The sequence below is a fragment of the Canis aureus genome, chromosome 18 (genome assembly GCF_053574225.1).
Source record: "Canis aureus isolate CA01 chromosome 18, VMU_Caureus_v.1.0, whole genome shotgun sequence".
Taxonomy (NCBI): Eukaryota; Metazoa; Chordata; class Mammalia; order Carnivora; family Canidae; genus Canis; species Canis aureus.
The window spans coordinates 45,430,683-45,452,980 of record NC_135628.1 but is presented as its reverse complement, the minus strand read 5'-3'; the positions used below and the strand labels follow the sequence as shown (position 1 = coordinate 45,452,980).

The following is a 22,298-nucleotide window of genomic DNA, read 5'->3' as shown; positions in this document are numbered from 1 at the left end:
TTAATAATACAACAGACGGAAAAGCAGTCACTTTGGTGCCCAAAAGCAATTAGCAGAGATAGAAATAGGAAAGCAGCTTGCTTGGTCTGACTGAGAAGGCAGTATAAGGCAGGCACAGGTCAATTATTAGTGTAGTCAGAAAAGAAATGATTAAAAATATGTAGAAGAGAAAGTATCAAGGAAAGCTTGTTGGACTGAGCTATATGTTCAATGTGAGAATTTTCTAGGTAATGGGAAATAGGAAGCAATTAGAGGACTAGATGGAAGTGAGGTTTCAATCCTGATTATTTAAAGATTATTTATTTATTTATTTATTTATTTATTTATTTATTTATTTATGAGAGACACAGAGAGACAGAGAGGCAGAGACATAGGCAAAAAGAGAAGCTGGGTCCATGCAGAGTGACCAATATGGGATTCGATCCCCAGACTCCAGGATTACATCCTGGGCAGGTGCTCAACCACTGAGTCACCCAGGCATCCTAATCCTGATTATTTAGATTTTATTGTTTTAACTGATGTACTTATGGATCACTCCAGACCTCCAGAAGGTCATCCCAGCCAGAAGGAAGCTGAGGAGCCACAAAAAAGAACAAAAACAAAAACAAGTAATCCCACTGCCATAGCCCATGGTGCCAGGATCACCTGAGACAGGTTTTTGGAGAAAGAAGAGAATAAAAAGAAAATACACTACTTTTAAAACTACCATAACAACAACTTGAAAGCTATTTTTGTAAATGCCAAGAAGAAAATAGTTTAACAGATGTTCTTGCCTGTAAGAATTGACACAAGCCAACTCTCAGGAGTTATTTCCCAGAAAGAAGAACTGGCCCAACACAACTGGGAGTTTACCAAATAATCAACTTCACTTTTAAAAATATGTTTTGGAGCTACAAGTGGACAAAATAAAATAAAAACCTTACAATTGTTCTTTACAACATTACTCCACATAAAGAACTGGATCTATTTACGAGATAACCTTAATTTCTCAGAGACAGTAAATAAGATTGAGGCAGAAGTCAGAATGAATGAGGAGACATGAGTTTACATAAAAGATAACTGTAATGACATCTGATAATCCTAAATTATCTGCTACAGAAACCCCATTTATTTTTTTTACTTTATTTTTTATTTGAGTATATTGACACACATATTACATTAGTGTCAGATGTACAACATAGTAATTCAACTCCTCTATACCTTATGCTGTGCTCACCCCAACTCTAACTGCCCTACGTCCCATTACATCACTAGTACAATATCTTTGACCCTATTCCATAAGCTGTACTTTCCCATTCCTATGACCTAATTCATTCTATAATTCCATTTCCACTCTCCTTTGTCAATTTTGTCTATCCTCCAACTCCACCCATGTTTTATTTTTTTTAATTTTTGATCATTTTAGCTTTATTTTGGAAGAAATAAAGAATGTCTTTAATATTTTAACACATTCTGGTTCTTGCTGAGATAGGGAATTCTGAAATTTAGAGTAAAACAGTGCTACAGCACTATAGTGTCTATTTGGAAACAGAAGAAATTCCACTAATTTCATGTAAGCTACAGCACAGTTTTATACAACTAAAAGCTTTAAATAAATAGCCACTGTTAATGTATCACAGGACACGGGCTAGACTTTTAAAACTTACACAAACTTTTCCATTTTACCACATCTTTTGTCACGGGCACTATCTAGAAGGTGAGACTACTTTCAGCACTGACAGTCAATCAATAATCAATGTATCAACAGTTCTTACTGGGCATTCTCTCTGTAAGGTACTAGGATAGGCATTTTGAGAAATAAAAAAATAGACACACGTCAGAAACCCCATTTATAGGACATATTTGCATCAGCATTTCTAATGAAGCTCCCTAGAGCAGAGGCTGGATTGTTGATGAAATTATCCTAGTGGTGATTTTATTCAGGAGGGGCTCGTAATGGTAATACCCTTGTAGTCCCTATAGTTCAGTTCAGTTCAGTCAACCCCCACGTTTTCAGGTCCAAAAACCAGAAGTCCTTAGTAAACTAAAGAGTGCAGTCTCTCCGTGATGAAGTCCTGCTAACTGACTACGCAAGACTGATCAGTACAACACCTCAATGACCATTCATTAATTTAAACCTTTAGTCACACTATACAAGTGATTAAGTAACTACATTCCTTTCCAAATTATCCATTGTTCCAGATTCAACCAGAGTTTAAGCTGTGACTGCCCCTATATAAATCCCAGCTTTGCCACTTACTGACAGTTTGGCATTGAGCACGTTTCTCAGTCTTAGTGGAATCACGTTCTTTCATTTTTACAAAGGGACTGACAAGAGCTTCAACTCTAGAGTGCTTATTTAAAATTTAAATGAACTAATACATGTAAAGCACCCAGAACGGTGTCTGACACGCAGTAATGATCAACCACTTTGAGCTGTTTTGGAGAGATTTCTAAGAACCCATACTTTTTTCAGCAGAAAGTTGCTTGGTAAGTATGAAATGGGAGATCCAAGGCAGCAGGATGGTGGTAGTGGTAGTATTTCATACATTTAGTTTCTAACAAAGCTAAATTAACAAGTGTGTTTTTATCTCCGAAATCCAAGTCTTCCTTAATGGAGCAGTACTCACTGAAAAATCAGGCAGACCTCTTTCTGAATCTCAATTTTCTAGGCTTTCCACTTTTCTCCATCACAACCATTCCTTTCTTAGATGAGTTAATATCACTGATTAAATTTCATTCAAGTGTGATCCCCTTGAGGCTTAGAGACATTATATATTGATTGAATCAATCAAACTGCCAGAGTTTTAGAAGCACTGTTAGAGCCTATATCCTATCCTGTTAGATGTCAGGTTTAGAGGCTGTTGCAAACCCTATCCATATCCTGCTCTGCATCACCTCAGCCCACCTACTTGATCTCAGATAGGCAAAATCTCAACATGCTTGCATTGTTCTCTCCCTGAGGGTTTAAAATAATTACATTTTAAAGTCATTGCTGGAACTATGGCATTAAATAGGAGAAAGTATTTGATTACTTAGGTATGTCCTGTATCTAGTCATAGTAGTCAAACACCAAAAACATTTTTATCTCCTGAACTTTCCAAATCTTCCTTTTGACCACTCTTCTGAGTACCTCTCCTAAAGCACCAACCCATTTTTATAGGGCTCAATCCCCAGGTAAGAAAGGGTCTTAAATATTAGTTGTTTAAAATCTGTGTCTAAACATGATGTATCCAGTCAGTAAAACAAACAAAAACCTGAGCATATATCCTTAGAATATGTGTTTTTATATATTAATGATAGGCATGTACTATTTTAAATAATGTTATTTAAATATAAACAGATATTTAAAAGGATGGGATAACCAAATATTATCAAAAGTTCTAACATTTTAATTTGACATCCCAAAAAATCATTTTGTACATATCCCAGGATAACCATCCTCTGATTTAGAGAGCATTGCTTAAACTATATGGTACATAACATACTGCATTCCTAAATTTAAAAGCCAAAAAAAATGCTTAAGATGAAACTTTGAAGAAATCATGGTAGGATACATCAGGTACCACTTCATTACTAACCAGTGGAGTAGAAGTCCAGATTTCCCATTTGGTTTCTATTGACACTCAGAGGGAGGATTCCTCATTACTACTGGGTGGGCAGGAGAATTCCAGCTCCCCACAAGGCATCCACTGAACCTCCCTGGTTGGAACAGGTAGAAATGCCTCATCACTGCTCCCCATGTGGCCTTCACTGATGCCACAGGGGCCACTTAATGGCCTTGTTATTGCAGTGTGGTCGTAAATCCTGACTTTCCACTGGGCCTTCTCTTACACCATCCCATTTGTAAAAGAGAAGGCGATCTCATTCTTACCACCATATGGGGATGAAAGTATTTCACCACTCAGCATTCTCTGACACTACTTTGGTGGGGTAGTAGAAAGACCCTGTTACAGTGGGGCAAGGGTTAAAGTCTAGGCTTTAGACTTTGGTCTAAGGCTTTTGGACTTGGCCTTTGCTAATATGGGTGGAGAAGGGGCCCTGTTTTCTGTTTGTTTCATTTTGTTTTCCCTGTGATGTTAGAATGTAATAGAGTAGCTATTACCTAAAATGTTTCTGATTTGCAGGCTGCCCCTTTCTTGGTCCTCTGACTTGAAAGCATGGGTTTTCATTTGGGCCATTTTTGTCTGTACTTGTTGGCATTTACCAGTTACCTATATCTTCACTCCTATCTGAGATGTAGCAGCCGACAAAAACTTGAGACACTTCCCACCATGGCGTACCTTGAATTTCAAAGTTGAGTGTTTTGTTTTCTTTTCTACTTTACATTACAGTCTTTTTACATTGTTTTATATATAATATCCAGAGTTTTTAGTTATTTTTAGTAGGAGAGGGAAAAAGTACATATTTCTAGGAGTAGAAGTGGGATTTGTTTTATGTGAGATATTTAACCTCCTTGTGTCTCAATTTGTTCATCAATATAATGATGATAATTATAGCAACCTTGCAGAGTTGTTGAACTAATTAAGATAATATTTTTTTTTAAGTTAGCCCAGCCTGTTACACTAAGGACAACTATGTAAAAGAGGCTTCTATGAGTTCTGGTTTTATGAACAAATCAGTATGGTGTTATTTCTGTGGCACACTGTGTTCACCACTTTGAGCTGCATGTTATATACCCTCTAAAACAGACACCTGTAGACAATGTTTCTAAGAGAGCCAGTTACACAAATGAATTAATGTTGAAAAAAGAAGCTATCCTGCAGTATGGCACATTATAGTTACAAAAACACTTAAAAAAAGAAAAAGACAGTTATACCAGGAATGACATCAGTGCTTTTGATTCAGTAATTATTGATGCAAGTGACTAAAACAGTTAATGGATATACCACAGTCTGACTAAGGGCACTGGTGAAATGGAGTCATACTAACTATAGGACTTTCTATGAAGACAAAAGGCATGCTAACTTTGAGCCAAATTTTAGATAAAAAGAAAGTTGCTGTGATTATTAATAGCAGTCATAATAATATTACAAAAGATTTGTAAACACGTTAGACCTTGTTTCTATAACTTTAGGGCCAATTATATCCCAAGAAACCTCAGTCTCTTTCCTAAAAATAATTAAAAGTCAGTTAAATTAGTTGAATCTTTTCTTGAAATTGTACTCAAGAAAATGGTAAAAATAAGATCCCATTAATAAAATGTTTAAAAAGTGGAAAACTTTAAAACCTCCTCTTCCTCTCCCATACTTCAGCTGCATCTAGAGTTTTCTGTTCTCTCCTAACCCTTGTTAGGAATTCATCATTTTTTTCCCACAAAGAAACCACTGGCTTAATTGCTTTCTTTTCCAATTCTCTTTAAAAGGGACTCTATAAAATAAAGGGGAGGCAGTAAATTCTCTTCTTTTAATACTACCCTTTGCATCATTCACCTCATGCAAATCCCATAATTTTCAATGCTGCAGTTATAAGATACATATGTAAATTTCTTCCCATAATGAGGGAAAAATGATGCTAGATCACTAAGTTTCACAGTTATTTAGACATTGCTCAGCTGAAAGCACTTGAACAGTATTCCAGGAGCAAGAAAATGGCAGGGCATCAGGCTGTCTGTTTATGAACAATCAGACTGATCTGATCACCTTTATTAATTAAAAAAATAGATTTGACTTATTTAGGATAAGTGGATTAAGTCAATCTATGGCCGTGATACCATATAGTTAGTGCTTTAAAAGCAGTAAAATACTATCATCAGTGATAATGATGAGGATTATAATACTAATTATCATGATGATGACAATAGCAATTGGAGAGATGTCATTAGTAGATTTCGGGTGTGACTGCTTAGAAAATCAAATGAACTGTACAACTTGGCAGGGGTTTTCTCCCTATGAACTTACCACACATATTATATTTACTATATTACTTTATGCAGAAAAAACACTGACAAAGAAATTTAAAATGAGGTCACCACAGGATAGCCAGCCGAGGAGAAGGTGGGCTGAGTATGGAGAGATGAGTGCCTGGCCTGATGACTCCTCTGCTCCATCACATTGGAAAAGAATAAACATCATTATCACACACAGTCCTGGGGATCAAGGTTGGTAGATACAATTTAAAGCCATCTCTGTACAGCAAAAAATAAAACTGTATTTTCTTATCAGTGTGATTGTGGGAGATAATGATAATTTAATTTCAGTCTATTTATTTATTAATTGTCTACACACTCAGAAAGAACCTCTGTCACAAAAAGCCATTCTCAACTAAGTAGGCAGGCAGAGAGATTTCTCCCAGCTGCTCTCAGCGGTGCTCAGATCGTTCAAGTGAATTACTGGAAACAATGGATACTGAGAATAAAAGAAAAATGATTGGAGAGAATAGAAGTTGATAGCATTGAAATAAAAACCTTCCAGTGGGGCAGACCTGTGTGGAACTGCATGTCTTTGCATATTTCCCCAAGGAGAAAAGTAAAGAATGGTTTTGGCTGTGAGATGCATTTTAAAACTGTAAAATAAAAGGATCATGTATCAAACCGAAATGTGTTGGCTTAGAGACATATTACATCTTTGCACGATTCTGCATTCCCTACAATATTTTTCGTATTTATTCATTTACTTTATTTCTCCCCTGGCATTTCTCTTCCTAATATGGATGGATGGATGGATGGATGGATGGATGGATGGACAGTTTATTGGTACTGACTCAGTGCCACATAAATCTAAACTCCTGATCACTTAAAATCCTTAATGAATCCTGAAAATAGCTGTAAAATATTTTCCCTCATCATCATTTCTAAAATGCTTTGTGATTTAGAGTGTGCTGCATTATTCTTGGACCATTCATTCAGTGTGCCCACTGCTCGACTACCCAGCATTTCCATAAATTCATTTGTTATTGTGAAGGCACAAATAAAAGTCTTATATTGGCCTAAGTACAAGAAATCTATACCAAGAGAAAGCTGGTGCCTCTATTCCCAGCACCTGGTCACTAGATAACACTATTTAAGATCAAAATAGAGATAGCATGGTACAGACAACATTGTACAATGAGCTCTATTTATAGGAATAACATATCATTAGAAAGATGAATGCATGCAGGGCAAGGGGTGGGGTGGTGGTGCCTTGTTGGCTCAGTGATTGAGCATCTGCCTTTGGCTCAGGTCGTGATCCTGGGATTCTGGGATCGAGTCCTGTATCAGGCTCCCCGCACGGAGCTTGCTTCTCCCTCTGCCTATGTCTCTTTCTTTCTCTCTGTGTCTCACATGAATATATATATATATATATATAAAAAAGATAAATGGAGGTTAAAGGTAGAGAACTAAAAAATAAGGAAACAAGTAATTTTTGATAATGATTTTGAATGCAATCCTTGGCTTCCAAGGGACTGTAGAAAGAGTCCCAGAAAAAAAAAAAAAAAAAACCTGTACTTAGAAATACCTTTTCTTTTCCTTTTTTTTTTAAGATCTTATTTATTTATTCATAAGACACAGACAAAGAGGCATAGACATAGGCAGAGAGAGAAGCAGGGTCCCTGCAGGGAGCCCGATGTGGAACTGGATCCCAGATCCCGGGATCATGTCCTGAGCTGAAGGCAGCGTTGAGTGTTGAGACGCTCAACCACTTAGCCACCGAGGTGTCCCCAAAACACCTTTTCATTTAGACCTTTAGTGCATCCTGACAGGGCAAGCCCAAAGTTTTAAAACATGCTTTTGTCTGTCACAACTATAACCAATATAAAAATCTCCTCATGTTTCAAAATGAATTTCACTCTTTGGGGCAGATGTACCTTTAACCTTTAGTTTCCACGTTGTTGTCACTTTCTGAGTTATCACATCATGCCCTAGATTTAAAGGCATTATGACAAATCAGTGGTAAGTATAAGATAGAAGTAAATTTTTGCAATTATAAGAACTCACTAGCTGATACAATTTGACTCAGGAATATAACCATGAGTCTTTTTGCCTTTCTAGAACACAATCTTTTTCAAGGAATTTAAGAAATAGTTTCTTCTGGTAAATAGTTGGGATCATTCCAATATGAGAAAATCATGCTGCCTAACGTGTTTTTTGTTTTGTTTTGTTTTTTTGTTTTTGACTAATAAAAAGTGTTCTACCCAGTTTCTTGTTAGACAACAACTATATGACTTCTGCTTCATGATTTGAAGTGATAATGTCGATTCAGGGATCCCAGGACACTTTAGAAATAGGGGACCCTGCATCTCAATCAGCTGCATGGTTTTTAGAAGTGCACCCTTCAGGGACACACTGTCCACTCCAATTTCTTCTCCACAGGCGCCACGAAATCTATCCCTTTCTGCTTTCATACCTGTCTCTCTGAGCATCACCTCTGTTTCTGCATTTCTTCACAGCATTTGTATCCAGGGAGATTCAAAGTTCTCTCATTCTGATTTATTTTGCTGCATGATTGATATGCATCAACACATACAGATGACCCATGTTGTGATGAGTATTATTCTAAATGCTTGGAATATGTGAGCTCACTTAATCCTTGGAGATAGAAACTATTATTACTTTCTCATTACAGAGGAAGAAACTGAGGCAAAAAGGGCTAACTGTGCTATCAAGAGTCACTCAGACAGGGAGAAATGTAGCCAGTATTTCAACTTAGGCTGTGTTCGGAATCCACTCAGAAGCACTACTCTTTCACCTTGAGACCTAGGCTGCAGTGGCCAAAAGAATATACAGGACGCCCAGTTAACACTTAGTATCAGATAAACAACCAGGCTTTGTTAGTACAAATATGTCCTATCTATTGCCTGAGACATTCTTATACTTAAAAATCATTTTTTAATCTAATATTCAACTGTAACAGGGTGCCCTGTATTTTTATGTGGTGAATCTAGCAACCTAGCTGGAGACTGTCACTGAGACTGACTTTTCTGAATAATGCCCCTTCCCCTATGTAGTCCTCATGACCTTCAGCAGTGGCTTGGCAATTGCCAAGGCTTTTTCCTAATCCATCAGCCTGAGCTGTATTAGCTGCCTGCCTAATGACAAAGCTTTGGAAAATTTTCTCAATATTATAGATCAGGGCTTGGAAAACTTTTTTGAAAAGGGCCAGATAATAAATATTTCAGGTACTGCGACTCATACAATCTCTGTTTCAACGAGTCTACTCTTCCAATACAGAAGAAAAGCCACAGACAAGACATAAACCAACAAATGCAGCTATGTTCCAATAAAACTTTATCGACAGTAACAGGTAACAGGTCTTGTTTGGCTCATGAACATGAATTTCCTGATCCCTGCCATAGATTTTCCTAGTAGGTTTGGAGAGGTGAGTTCCCATGAGAAAGCAAGTAGCTCAACCAAAAGATACCACTAGAACAGATGCTCTCTCTGCAAATTATCTGCTATTTAGTGAAAGAAATCATCAGTGAAGAAATTTCTCCTCAATATTTCTAAAACAGGGCCAGCCTGTATCTCATAGGATAGTCACACCATCATAGGAAAGAGATGTAAGCAGATATAACCTGAATAAAAAGCAAGTCCTGGGTCTTCCAGTAGGTTTTGTATGTGCCCCTGAGGTGGAGCTGTCTCTAATTACCCACTCTTCTGTTTTCATTTCCACACTACCTCAAGAAGCTTGTCTCCTTTTGTCTTCTATTTCCTCTCTTTTTCCCTTCAATTTACTTAATGGTGTGCAGTTATAGCTCTTTGCCTATTGTTTTTCTCCTTCTGTTTCTACTGCATTTAAATCCTGAAATGCAAATTCTTAACCTTCCATGTCCTAAAAATCTCAAATCCTTCCTGACTACTAAATCCAGAGGTTGCCTGTGTTCCATACCCTGTTTCATCATTTTACTGTATTTTCAACTTTGAATTGTTTGCTTCTCAGACCACTGTCCTTCCTTGGAACCTGAGATTGAGTTCTCTCATTGTTCTCATCTTCCCTCTGTGACCACATTTTGGGTCTCTATACTAGACTGTCTACAAGCATGGCCAGAGAATTCTCTCTGTTCTAGGTGGAATCTCTTTCCTTTGTGCTAGACTTTGTGTTGGCCCAGTTATTTACACTGACCGATGGAATGAAGCAGAAGTAGAACTGTGTCAGCTCCAGATCTAAGTCTTCAGAAATGTGGAAGCTTCTGGTTCCACTCCCTGAGAGAATATAGCTACCATGACTGTTGCCCAAGAGGTAATTACATGAATAAAGCAAACTCAGTGTAACTTGTCAAGGACAGAAATATGCCTCCCTCCCTCATAGGTTTCTATGTTGAAGTCCATCCTCCAGTACCTCAGAATGTTATTGTATTTGGGGATAGGGCCCTCAAAGAGCTGATTAAGCTAAAATGAGGCTGTTAGGGTGGGGCCTAATCCAATTTGACTGGTATTCTTAGAAGAAGAACTATAGAAGCACAAAGAGACACTAAATGTGTGCACACAGAGGTGGAACCATGTGAGGACACAGCAAGAATGCAGCCATCTGCAACCCAAGAGAGGCCTCAGATGAATCCAAACCTGCTGACACCTGGATCTTGGACTTCTAGCCTGCAGAACTATGGGAAAATAACTTGTGCTGGTTAAGCCACCCAGTCTGCTGTATTTTGTTATGGTATACATAGCAAACTAAGACATATTCCACACCTTGCTAAGTAATCCCATACAGCACAATTTTGCAATCTGCTTTTCCTCCAATAGTCCGTACATCACTAGTACATTGGATGCCAGCCTACCTTGCTACTGTCTGTTCCCCATGTAAACTCTAGCCACCATAATGTTCTTATAACCTACACCAGTATAAATTCATGTGGATTAACAATCCAAATGCAAAAAGCTAAAATTTTAAGCTATTAGAAGAAATATAAGAGAATATATTTTATCATCTCAGTATAGAGAAGAATTTCTAAATAAGTCCCAAATAACACAAGCCATAAAGAAAATCATAAATAAAATTACATAAATGAAATATTTTAGTAAAAGAAAAATTTAGTATAAAAACATTTACCATAAACAAAGTGAAAAAAGTCACATACTTGAGGACAATATGTAATATGTAATATGTGTAATTGATAAAATTACACATTTTTACACATGTAAAATTACACATGTTTTTATCAATTACACAGTAATATGTGTAATTGATAAAAACAATATTTGGAAGATATTAAAAACTCATACAAATAAGTAATTAGATTAAAACTCCAACTGAAAAATGAGCAAAACAAATAAATGGAAAGTTTGCAGTAGTGGAAACTTAACTGTATAATAAAATAAAACTCCGAAAACATTTCATATAGGTACACAGGGAGGTGTACATAAGAATATTCACTGCAATATGATCTGTCATAGCTAACAACTGGAAAAAAAAACAATGTCCTTCCTCAGGAAAAATGGATTAATAATTTGTGGCATAGTCATACACTGCATTGTTCTAGAGCAGTTAACAAGCTAGACTTGCATAATTAAATATGAATAACACTAAAATACAATTTTAACCAAAAATATATTCAGTATTATATATGTATTAATACTAGAAATTTAAAAATATGCAGTGAGTACTCTTTTTTTATAGCTATTTAACAAATAGAAACCTTCAGAAAATGAAAAACATCAAAATTGTACAACACAATCTAATCTCTGGTTAATCTTTGGAAATTAGGCCAAAGATAAAGGGTGCTTATACCATAAAAGTGCACTGAAAGTCAGTTTAACTTTAAAAAATTCACATTGGAATACCTGAATGGCTCAGTGGTTAAGTGTCTACCTTTGGCTCAGGGTGTGATCCCAAGGTCCTGGGACTGAGTCCTACATCAGATTCCCCACAGGGAGCCTGCTTCTCCCCCTGCCTGTGTCTCAGCCTCTCTCTCTGTGTCTCTCATGAATAAATAAATAAAATCTTTTAAGAATAAAAAATAAATTAAAAAATAAAATATTCACATTTGATTTTGAACTCATCATCAGTGGAGAACCACAGCAAAATTTTGAACAATATGCCCTGAGAGTGTACTTTTTACAGCTCTTTCCACCCTATACTACCAAATTCTCTAAAACCAGTGACTTTGGTTAAGTATGAGCTACCTAAGCTTGCTGACCTCAGAGGAACAGAGTTTGGAATGATACCTTATAATTAAATATATATGAAAATGAAAATTATTTCTTCATAGGTACTTTGGTCTAAGCCTCCTGCTTTTAGACCACATTTTGGTTAAAAAGTTTTATTGTTCTTCGATGTCATCATGAACCTCTTCATTCATGTTTCTCAGTTATTCTTTTTATTTTGCCCCTCACAGTCTTTATGTTCCAATTGCCTTTCCACCAGAAATTGTGACTCCTCATCGAAACGGACAATTTTATCTTAGGTAGAGCTGGTTGGTACCTCTTCCTTAGTGATTAGCAGAGTTGATCGTATTTTTTGCTACTGAACTTTCAATAGTGTAGTGTAACTACTGCTAGAGTCACTGCTTCTCTACTGGAACTGTTAACCCTGGAGGAGCAGGTGCCAGAGCTCCTTCTCTGTGCTTCTCTGTGTCTCCTTTTGACCCACACCTAGACAGCCTGAATTTTTAGAAATGGCTTGTGAATGCCTCCTCCTCAACTTAAGTTACCACACTGATTTATTCGTTCTTTTAGGGCAGCTTATAATTTTAATCAGTTATCTCTGCTCTTTTTTTATGTCTTTTGTGGACTTTCTGAATTCTTTTTTCTTGATTTTAACTGATTCCTACAATCACAGCTTTCCCCCCTCTGAGTATTTATGGAACTTGTTCATAATGGTTTTGTCCATATGTCTTCAAGTCAGGTCTTTATAAAGGACAGAATCTTCTCTCCTTTCTCTCTTCACATCCTCAAGGACTCAGGATTTCTAAAATTGCCACCTTGACCACATGCATTGAAATAACCTGGGAGTACTTGTCATCAAGTTCATTTTTAGCCTCCCTTCCAGAATCTTTGGGTCAAAGGTAGGAAGAATTGAGGTTCATACTAATGTATTGGGAATTTTTATGGCAAGGGCTTTATATATTTTGACAAACTCAATCCTAATAACAACTCTATTTTTAAAAAAGGTATTGCTACCCTTATTTTATAGATGTGAAATTGAGAATTACAAAGTATACAGCAAAGATTTTTGAACCCAGGGTTCAAATCTCAACTTGATTGCTTAATAGCCATGCGATTTAGAGGCAAGCTTTTTAATATTTCTGTGTGTAAGTTTCTTCTTAAAGTATGCATTAAAAAATGACAGCAGCTCATGGAAGTATTGTGAGGGCTAAATGAGAATAGAAAAGTCCTGTGAAAAATGCTCCAACACAAAATAGTCCTCAATAAATCTTGGCCTGGGAGATCATTGAATCCCACATGAAGCAATAGAGGAACTGGGATTTATCTGAGACCTGAGATTTATCTCTGAGGGCTCAGAGATTTTTCTATCAGGGGCCAGAGAGTAAATATGTTAGGCTGTGCAGATCACACAGCCTGTTTCAACTACGCAACTCCACCCTGGTAGCAGAAAAGAAGTCAGTAAAAAGGCCCCTGGGTAGGTCAATGGGTTGAGGATTCAAATCTTGGTTTTGGCTCAGGTCATGATCTCCAGGCAGGAAGATGAATGCCTTGGGCTTTGGGGCTCCATGGTCAGTGGGGAGTCTGCTTCTCCCCTCCTTCAGCCCCTACACGCAACCCCACCCCGGTACTCTCTCTCTCTCTCAAAAACAAACAAATCTTAAAAAAAGAAAAGAAAAGAAAAGAAAAGAAAAGAAAAGAAAAGAAAAGAAAAGAAGAAAAGAAAAGAAAAGAAAAGAAAAGAAAAGAAAAGAAAAGAAAAGAAAAGAAAAGAAAAGAAAAGAAAAGAAAAGTAGCCATTACCAAAATGTTTTTTAAAAATGGCTGTGGATGTATTCAGATAAAACTTCATTTATGGACACCAAAAAGTGTCAGGTTTTGCCAGGAGACTATAGTTTGCAGACCCCCACCTTTATCTATCAGGTTCAAAGCTTCTGGTACAACACAGCAGCCTAAGTGAACTTTGAACACAAAAGCTACTTAGAGAGTATTTAATCAGTTAATATGACATAATTTTCGAGGTTTCTGCTTCAGTAGCTTAATTCTTGTGTAAGAAGAAATTAAGTAAAATGGAACCCCTTATCATTCTTTGATTTTGTATCCTTTAAAGCTACCTACACTCTAGTTGAACCTTTAATTTGTTAACCACCTCTTCTCAAATTCATCCTCTTCTCTTCCAACCTCCATCAGCCTCTTTCCCTGGGATACTCAAATGGAGATCCAAAGGCAAGATTATCATGTATCATGATGATGTGTGTCAACTTGTCACTTACTTGCTTTTCCCTTTAATTAATCCAGAACGTTCTTATAAAAAACTGCTGTTAGAGACTAAGTCTGCCTAGCCCGCTCAGACTCAAGATACACCTGCCTTCAGCATGCTGATTGCATGACTTGCCCACTGCCTTTCGGAGATCCTTCCTTTAAATTGCAGGCAAGGCAATACAAGCAGAATCTGCTGGCCACCGTGACTAGTGAAACCGTCATAATGAATAAAAAATCCATGACTAATGCGATCCCACTATGTAACCCACACTGGGAACTGGACAGAAAGGGTAACAGAACTTTGATATGACGGATGATGGCTAGAGAAGCATTTGGCTATCACTGATCCATTTACATAAATATTTAGATAATACTAATATCTAAGTAACTAAGTTAATATTGAATGCAGGTGAGACTGAGAGTCTTAAATGTAAGAGTGTATCAAAGATTCTAATCAAATTTATAGCAAAAGAAAATAATGCAGTGAAATATCAGCAAATCAGATATGGCATGCATTTTAACAGAAACTTTGGACCTAGATAGAATTTTCAAATTGATCCTCAGAATTTCTTCTTGCTTTAGAGGTAAGACAAAACTCTCCCATGAATAATCTGAATAAATCCCTCACCTTCCTGGAGCACTCTGCTGCTTATTTCACCAGTGCCATTACAATCCAGTAGTTGTTTTTGTTTTTTTGTTTGGTTTTTGGTTCTTTTTTGTTTTGTTTTTTTGTTTGTTTGTTTGTTTGTTTATTTTTTAAAGTACTGACTCTGCAAATCCCTAGTGCCACCATCCAAAGACCCAAAGCCAGGAAGATTTTATAATTCTGAAACAGTTGGATTTTCTTAGCACAGATTATTTCAACACAGTCTCTGCTCTCTCATTAGACATAGACATTTAAGGTGAATGGTTTTTAAATGATACCCACAGTGAATACCAATGCCTCAGTGCAGAATTATCATAAATATACAAATGTCTTCTTCTTCACATTTTTATCCAGTATGACCTGGGGCCTACCCTTCAAACACCAAAAATAAAAAATAAAATAAAAGTAAAGGCACTTGAAAATCTCCTTTCTGCAGCTTTTCATGCTATGGCTTAAAGATCAGAGGGCTAAATCCAAGTACTAAATTCAATCACTGTTCTATCTCCTGTTGGGGCCTCATTTACTTATCTTTGATTATAATTAGCAGTGATCAGATTTAGTGTTTCTATTGACATTCTAACACATTGTGTAACATCTTCATTAAGCACCTAGTGTCAACATATGAAGTGATGGCTTATTCCCTTTCCCTGGCCATATTACTTATTTATAAACACTTCTATGTAGTCATCTGACTTTCTGCCCTAGTCCAATCAAAGAGAAAGGAAAGGAAGAGTCTCTGGATGATAATAGGCAGAAAGGAAGCCAGTTAATTTGGGCTAGTAAATGTAAAAAGATTAGCAACAAAGTTTATTCTCAGTCCTGACAGTGTCATCTTTTTAAAAACTGAAGGAAGGCAATGATACATCAGCAAAAAAAAAAAAAAAAAAAAAAAAAATTCTCTAAATCTCAAAGCCTTCTCCAAAGCTTTTTCCTGAATTATTTTTGTTTTGACCCAGTGTCTCATCTTGTAGACACATTCTCACTGTTCCTTATCTCACCCTGCGGAATTAACCAAACATCTGTCTACATCAGGTTCAATTTAGATGGCATTTAACTCAATTCCTTGGAGTATAGTTGAATCAACTATAATCTCTAAAATCCTTAAAGGCTAAGTTTGTCTGTTACATCTTTGTGTTCATAGCTCATTGCTTGACATATAATTGATGCTCAAAAAATATTTGCTGGCTGATTGAATAAACATATCAGCTAATCCATTCAGTCCAGTAAAAACTATTTGACTAATTCATGACTTGATAGAACTGCCTAGCTGACCTGATTGATCTCCCTAATCAAGGCAGACAGAATATTTGGATCTGCTGTGCATACTTAGATAAAGGTTCAGGATGTCCCAGTTAGGCTCCTACTCATCCTGATCCTGCCCCACATTTGTGTGTTTCCCTTAAATTCATATTTCTAACCATTATTACAAAGTTAATAAAAGGAATATAAAAAAATTCGATCATTAAATTTCTTACAGGCATAATAAAGGTGCTTATTTTCATGCCTGTGAAAGGGTATCTAATTTCTATTTCGTTTTTCTTCTGAGTTCTTCAAATATACCATAGGCTCTACTTTATTGGTTTTTGGTTTCCTCATTACAGACAAAGTGATTCGATAGCATAGGGTGGAATGAAATTTGCCCAAGGACAAACAGACAGCATTAGAACTCAGGTACCCTGCTTTGGCTTTCAGTTCAATGTTTCTTACCACTTAAAAATAATAATAATAGAAAACTTTTTCTGATTTTTCTAGAAGCAGCTGGATAAAAAGAGTTGATTTGTAAAATTTTATTTATATACACTGAGAAACTATTACACATGGAGGTTTTCAACTCCTTCAATTTCAAAATTATTTGGGATATCTCAGTATTTTTATGATTGAGATTATCCACTTCTTGTCTTGATATGTAAAAATCATAACCCAAAATATCCAGTTTATACCAAGTATTCATCTACTATAAGATTACCACTTTTAATCAAGAGATTATATGATCCTCACTAGGAAAGAGAAATTCATATCATCAATTAATACTAATATTTTAATTCTGCAGAGAACTCTACAAGCCAAACAAAAATATTAAGTAAAAGGATATAGTCACCATGGAAAAGAGAATCATACACATAAACTTCTGTCAGCAGGACATACACAGCATAGCAGATAAACCAAACCACTATTTTAAGCCATGTCTTTTCCTTTACAGACTTTTTTTATTTATTTATTTGACACAGGCACACACAGAGAACACAAGCATGGGGAGCGGCAGACAGAGTGGGAGGGAGAAGCAGTCCCCCTGCAGAGCAGAGAGCCCGATGTGAGGCTCAATCCCAGAACCCTGAGATCATGACCTGAGCTGAAGACAGATGCTTAACGGACTGAGCCACCCAGATGCCCCAAGCCATGCCTTTTTCTGACATAATCCAGATCTGACAAATACCTCAGTTTATTTTTAGAATTTAGTTTTGCTTCAGGAAAGCAAAATAACATTTTCAAGATAGTGTATCAGCATGCTTTCAAAAACTATAGACTAAAGCTGAAATTTATATTAGTTACTCATTGTCTTATAAATGTTGTATTCACCAAAAGATGGTTTACAAGCATTTTGGGCATCTTTGGCCCCTCCATGAGAGCTTGTTCACTGCCATAGCCCTACCTCTAGAATATATCCTATGTCAGCTGGACAGACTTGAAGACTACCTCTCAGTATTCTTCCTTATTCTACCTTATTTTAATTTTCTTTTCAGCAAAATATTCCTCAGAAACGCTAGCCACAAATACGCACTTCAAACTCCTTAGTATTAAGGAACATCATACCTTAACAGAGAAGAAAAGTAGGGGGCTGGCGATGAGCTGCTGAGGACTTCTCACAGAGCTCTGTGCCTGGGAACCAACCATGAACCAATCACTGACTCTAGGCAAATCCAGTTTACAAAGACACTGCTCGGTTCTTACTGCCTTTTCAGCACTGACCAACTGTGATTTCCGCTCTGGGGACTTAGCAAGTACGAGTTGGTGAGTTCTGGATGCAAACCACACTAAGGAGAACTTTATATTTTTTAATGTTTTATTTGTCTCAAGCATAAGTATATTCAGTGAGAAGCCAGGAGGCATTCTGATACACCAAGATATTATAACTAATCGAACCCTTATTGGAGTACCCCAGACATCTAGCTCTGGTTCAAATTCATTGTGTGGCCTTGGGTTGGTCACATAATAGATCTAATTCTCAGTTTCTGCACTTTTTTGTGGACAATACCACCTCCCACTTTACTTACAGCATCTACCTTGAGTAGGTAAAACTGCTGTGAAAGGTCAAAGGTGTTATGCAAACAGGAGATGGACCCCAGGGAGTACACAGTCTAGTTTCTACATACACCCCTCAAAAGGAAGTGATATCGTCACAGAAATTGAGGATTCAGTGAGAACTTTGAGTACACCTAGATTAACATACTTTCTTCATACATAAAGGAACAGAGATCCAGAGAGACTAAATTCCTTATCTAAGATATAATGGTCTAACTAAGATATAATAGGTCTAACCTATTATGTGAGGCCCAGATCAATGCTTGCTTAAGAAGGCTCATCTTAGCATCACATCCCAGAACACTTTATTTCCAGAATACTGACACGTATGTATAAAAAATAATCTACTATTCCTATATCAATTCACACATTTCACAGGAATAAAATCAACTACATATATAAATTAAAAGAAAGCATAGAGTTTAGGCACCGAAGAAAAAGACAGATATTAAAGGGTACTTTAAAAGTTTATCGAAATACAAGTAGCACTGCATCATATCTCAGAAACACAGCAAAAAAATCCACTCCAAAAAGGCTTCTTTGTAAGATTAGCCAACAGATGCCTTGCAGATTTTCTTTCCTATACTGTTTTGGATCATGATAAAAAAATATTAATTTGGATTATAAAAAGAGAGATACCTATGGGATATGAGAAAGTTATTCATTATCTTCTAAATTCTGGAAGTCTCTGCCCAGATACCCACCACCTGTTCACACATACACAGGAGTACAGGGAGGGACACAGGACACAGGGAAAGATTTTCAATTCAGCTATTTTGAGAATCTCCCCTCTGCTTCTCCCACAGTCAATAAAACATAAAATACTATTGTGTCTATCAACACAAAGATATCAGAGCAACTCACATAGCATTTGTCATACTGGAAACATTGTTTCTTTGATGGCATCAGATCAATCTTTTTTTTTTTAGATCAATCATTTTTAAAGAAGCTTTTCTCACTTTGTTCCTTACATCATCCCTTTTGTCCAAGTGCATGATGCTAGCTCTTAAATAGTAGAGATTATACTATGTGAGTCTTTGATTATTATTTGTTTGTCACAATAATGTTAATACTACCCAGGCCAGAGGTGTCAGAGATTGTCTAACAACCCCATGCTGACAATATAAGCATTATATAATAATAAGCCATATTCTATAAACTGATTTACTCAAGAACAGAATGTGAGAAATTAAGTAAATCTCACTGGGAGTTTTGAGGTGGAGATCTTGATTGCCAATATGTCCTAGAAACAACAGTTTTCACATCATCTAATAAAACATCATGTAAACTTCAGTGGAAATGAATAGCACACAGTCTGGATTTGTCCAAACAATGGAAACAGAGAGTATTTTTGTAGATCTTAAAACCATTTTTTAATATTTTATATAACAAGCAAAATGAAGCTATTTTAGTTAGCAATTTAAACCACATTATGACAAATTCAGCACTCACATATTTAACAAAGCAAAAGGTTCATGTACTTGTTGATGTGTATGAAAAATGGGACAATTCAAGTACATTGAAAAATATACATTTTAATATCAGATGTCCATGTTTCCATATTGTTCCATTTCTTGTATCTTTCTCAGTGACATTTGTGTCACTCTACCCTGCTAGCCATCTACATGTTCATCTTAAAGGTGATACCCTATCATAGTAGCCAGACTACAGGAGAAAACAGATTTCAGTTTAAATCATGGCCCAATACCTATGAGCACTAACTATTATCTTGAGCAATTACTTGATTTCACTGAGCCTTAGTCTCATATCTTTAAATAGGAATAAACTACTAACTCTGTAGACTTTTAAGAATTAAGTGATATAAAATACTGACCACAATGTTGGATGTAAGTCGGTGCTCAGTAGTGGGGGGTGGGGGGTGGTCAGAATTGTAATCTCCCTCCCTACATCATTTCTGAGGTATTAAATGGTGATATCTCATTCCTGATGTTCCTATTAAGCTCAAGCATGTTCCCTTTCTAAATGATGGTTTACTTGAATACAACTAAGCCTGTTAGTTCAAAGGGTTAAAATACACAAGAGCTCTTACTGATTATGAAATGTTAAAATGTGATGGAAGAATGAACACAAACTTACAAAAGAAAAAAATTACTACTTACCAATAATGTTAAAAAATAAAATCAAAGTACAAACTTGTTAAAAACCAAAATAAAACAAACAAGCTTAGATACATCATTTTTGCCCAGTTGTTTCATCAGAACTTGTCTTTTTTTTTAAAGTTTTCATTTATTTATTCACTCATGAGGGACACAGAAAGAGGCAGAGACATAGGCAGAGAGAGAAGCAGGCTCCCTGTGGGAGCCTGATGAGGGACTCAATCCCAGGACCCCAGGATCATGACCTGAGCCAAACCACTCCCGATCTCAACCACTGAGCCATACACACATCCCTCATCAGAACTTTTCTAAAATTATCACACACATGGGGTGCTCAGTTAAGTGTCTGACTCTTGGTTTCAGCTCAGGTCATGATCTCAAGGTTGTGGGACTGAGCTCCTGTCAGGATCTGTGCTCAGGGTGGGGTCTGCTTGAGATTCTCTCTCTCTCTCTCTCTCCCTCTCTCTCTCTCTCTCTCTGCCCCTCCTGCTCATCTAAAATAAATAAATCTGGGATCCCTGGGTGGCGCAGCGGTTTGGCGCCTGCCTTTGGCCCAGGGCATGATCCTGGAGACCCGGGATCGAATCCCACATCGGGCTCCCGGTGCATGGAGCCTGCTTCTCCCTCTGCCTGTGTCTCTGCCTCTCTCTCTCTCTGTATCTGTCATAAATAAATAAAATATTTAAATAAATAAATAAATAAATAAATAAATAAATAAATAAAATAAATAAATCTTAAAAAAAATAACACATGGTGTAAGTGAAACTATGAGAAAAAGTGTACAGAAACACAAGGCTGTTGGTGTTTGGTCAAGACTTCTAAAATGAAAGTTGAATTTATAAAACATGAATACCTTCAGACTCTGACCTATTACCTAACATTTGAGATTATTTCCTTAGCTTTTCTAATGTTTTATTTCTAAAACTTGAGAACTGTTATATTCACAGAAAACACTATTCGATATATAAATTATAATAACACCAAAGTAGACATGAAATATATCCAACAAAGGAAGATTGGTACAGTAAGTGTTTCATTATTCCTTCAATAGGTAGTATTGAGCAAGACAGACAAGTCTCTGTTGTCATGGAACTTGTATTTTAATAGAAGACAGAAAATAAATGAGCAACTGAATGAGCAAAATTAGTCACTATAGCACTACTTGCTATGAATATAATAATTCTGTGAAGGATAGTATGGTAGAAAGTAAACTAATACAGATGAAATCATCTGGGAGGTGATTTGGAAGAATTAAATACCAAGAGTGAACTAGACAGTTATGAGCAAATCTATAGAACACTATGGAATCATAGAAAATCATAGAAAAGATACACAGAACACAAAACACAGAACTTAAAGTTACTTAAGCACTTATTACAACTATAACTGTTCAATCGCATGTAAAAGATAAACATTGACTTAGCAATAGTAGTGGAGCTAATAAAGGGGTATGGGTGTTTTTCCCTTTACTTCTTCTTCTTTTTTTTTTTTTTTTTTTTAGTTTAAAACTGTATCATAGTCATGCTAAAAATGCAGAAATGTAAATGGAATGCAACACACCAAAGAGAAGATCATGTCTCTCATCAGTGCTTTTCATATCAGAGTACCTATCATAGTATTGAGGCAAACATATGTTTATGTTGTTTTACTTATAGTGATCATAAATGCACAAAAAAACTGAACTAATAATAAATGGAATCCTCAAACATCCTATTAGACATTATTAATCTTTTTAACATATTGCTAGCTGGCAATCCTTCTCTTGCTACACCACTCACATTTTCTTCCCACAATCATCTAAGACACTAACAACAAATCCATCATAATTTTTACCCTGAGCTCTCTCTCTCTCTCTTTTAAAGATTTTATTATTCATTCATGAGAGACACACACATACACAGAGGCAGAGACACAGGCAGAGGGAGAAGCAGACCCCATGCAGGGAACCTGATGTGGGACTCGATCCTGGGACTCC

The 22,298-nt window shown here is 36.5% G+C and overlaps 1 protein-coding gene across 3 annotated transcripts in view; it reads right to left on the bottom strand.

The window, feature by feature from the left end:
* The window catches only part of LOC144288960 (uncharacterized), a 284,720-nt gene that overhangs the window by 234,123 nt on the left and 28,299 nt on the right, over window positions 1–22,298 (bottom strand). The window lies entirely within an intron of this gene.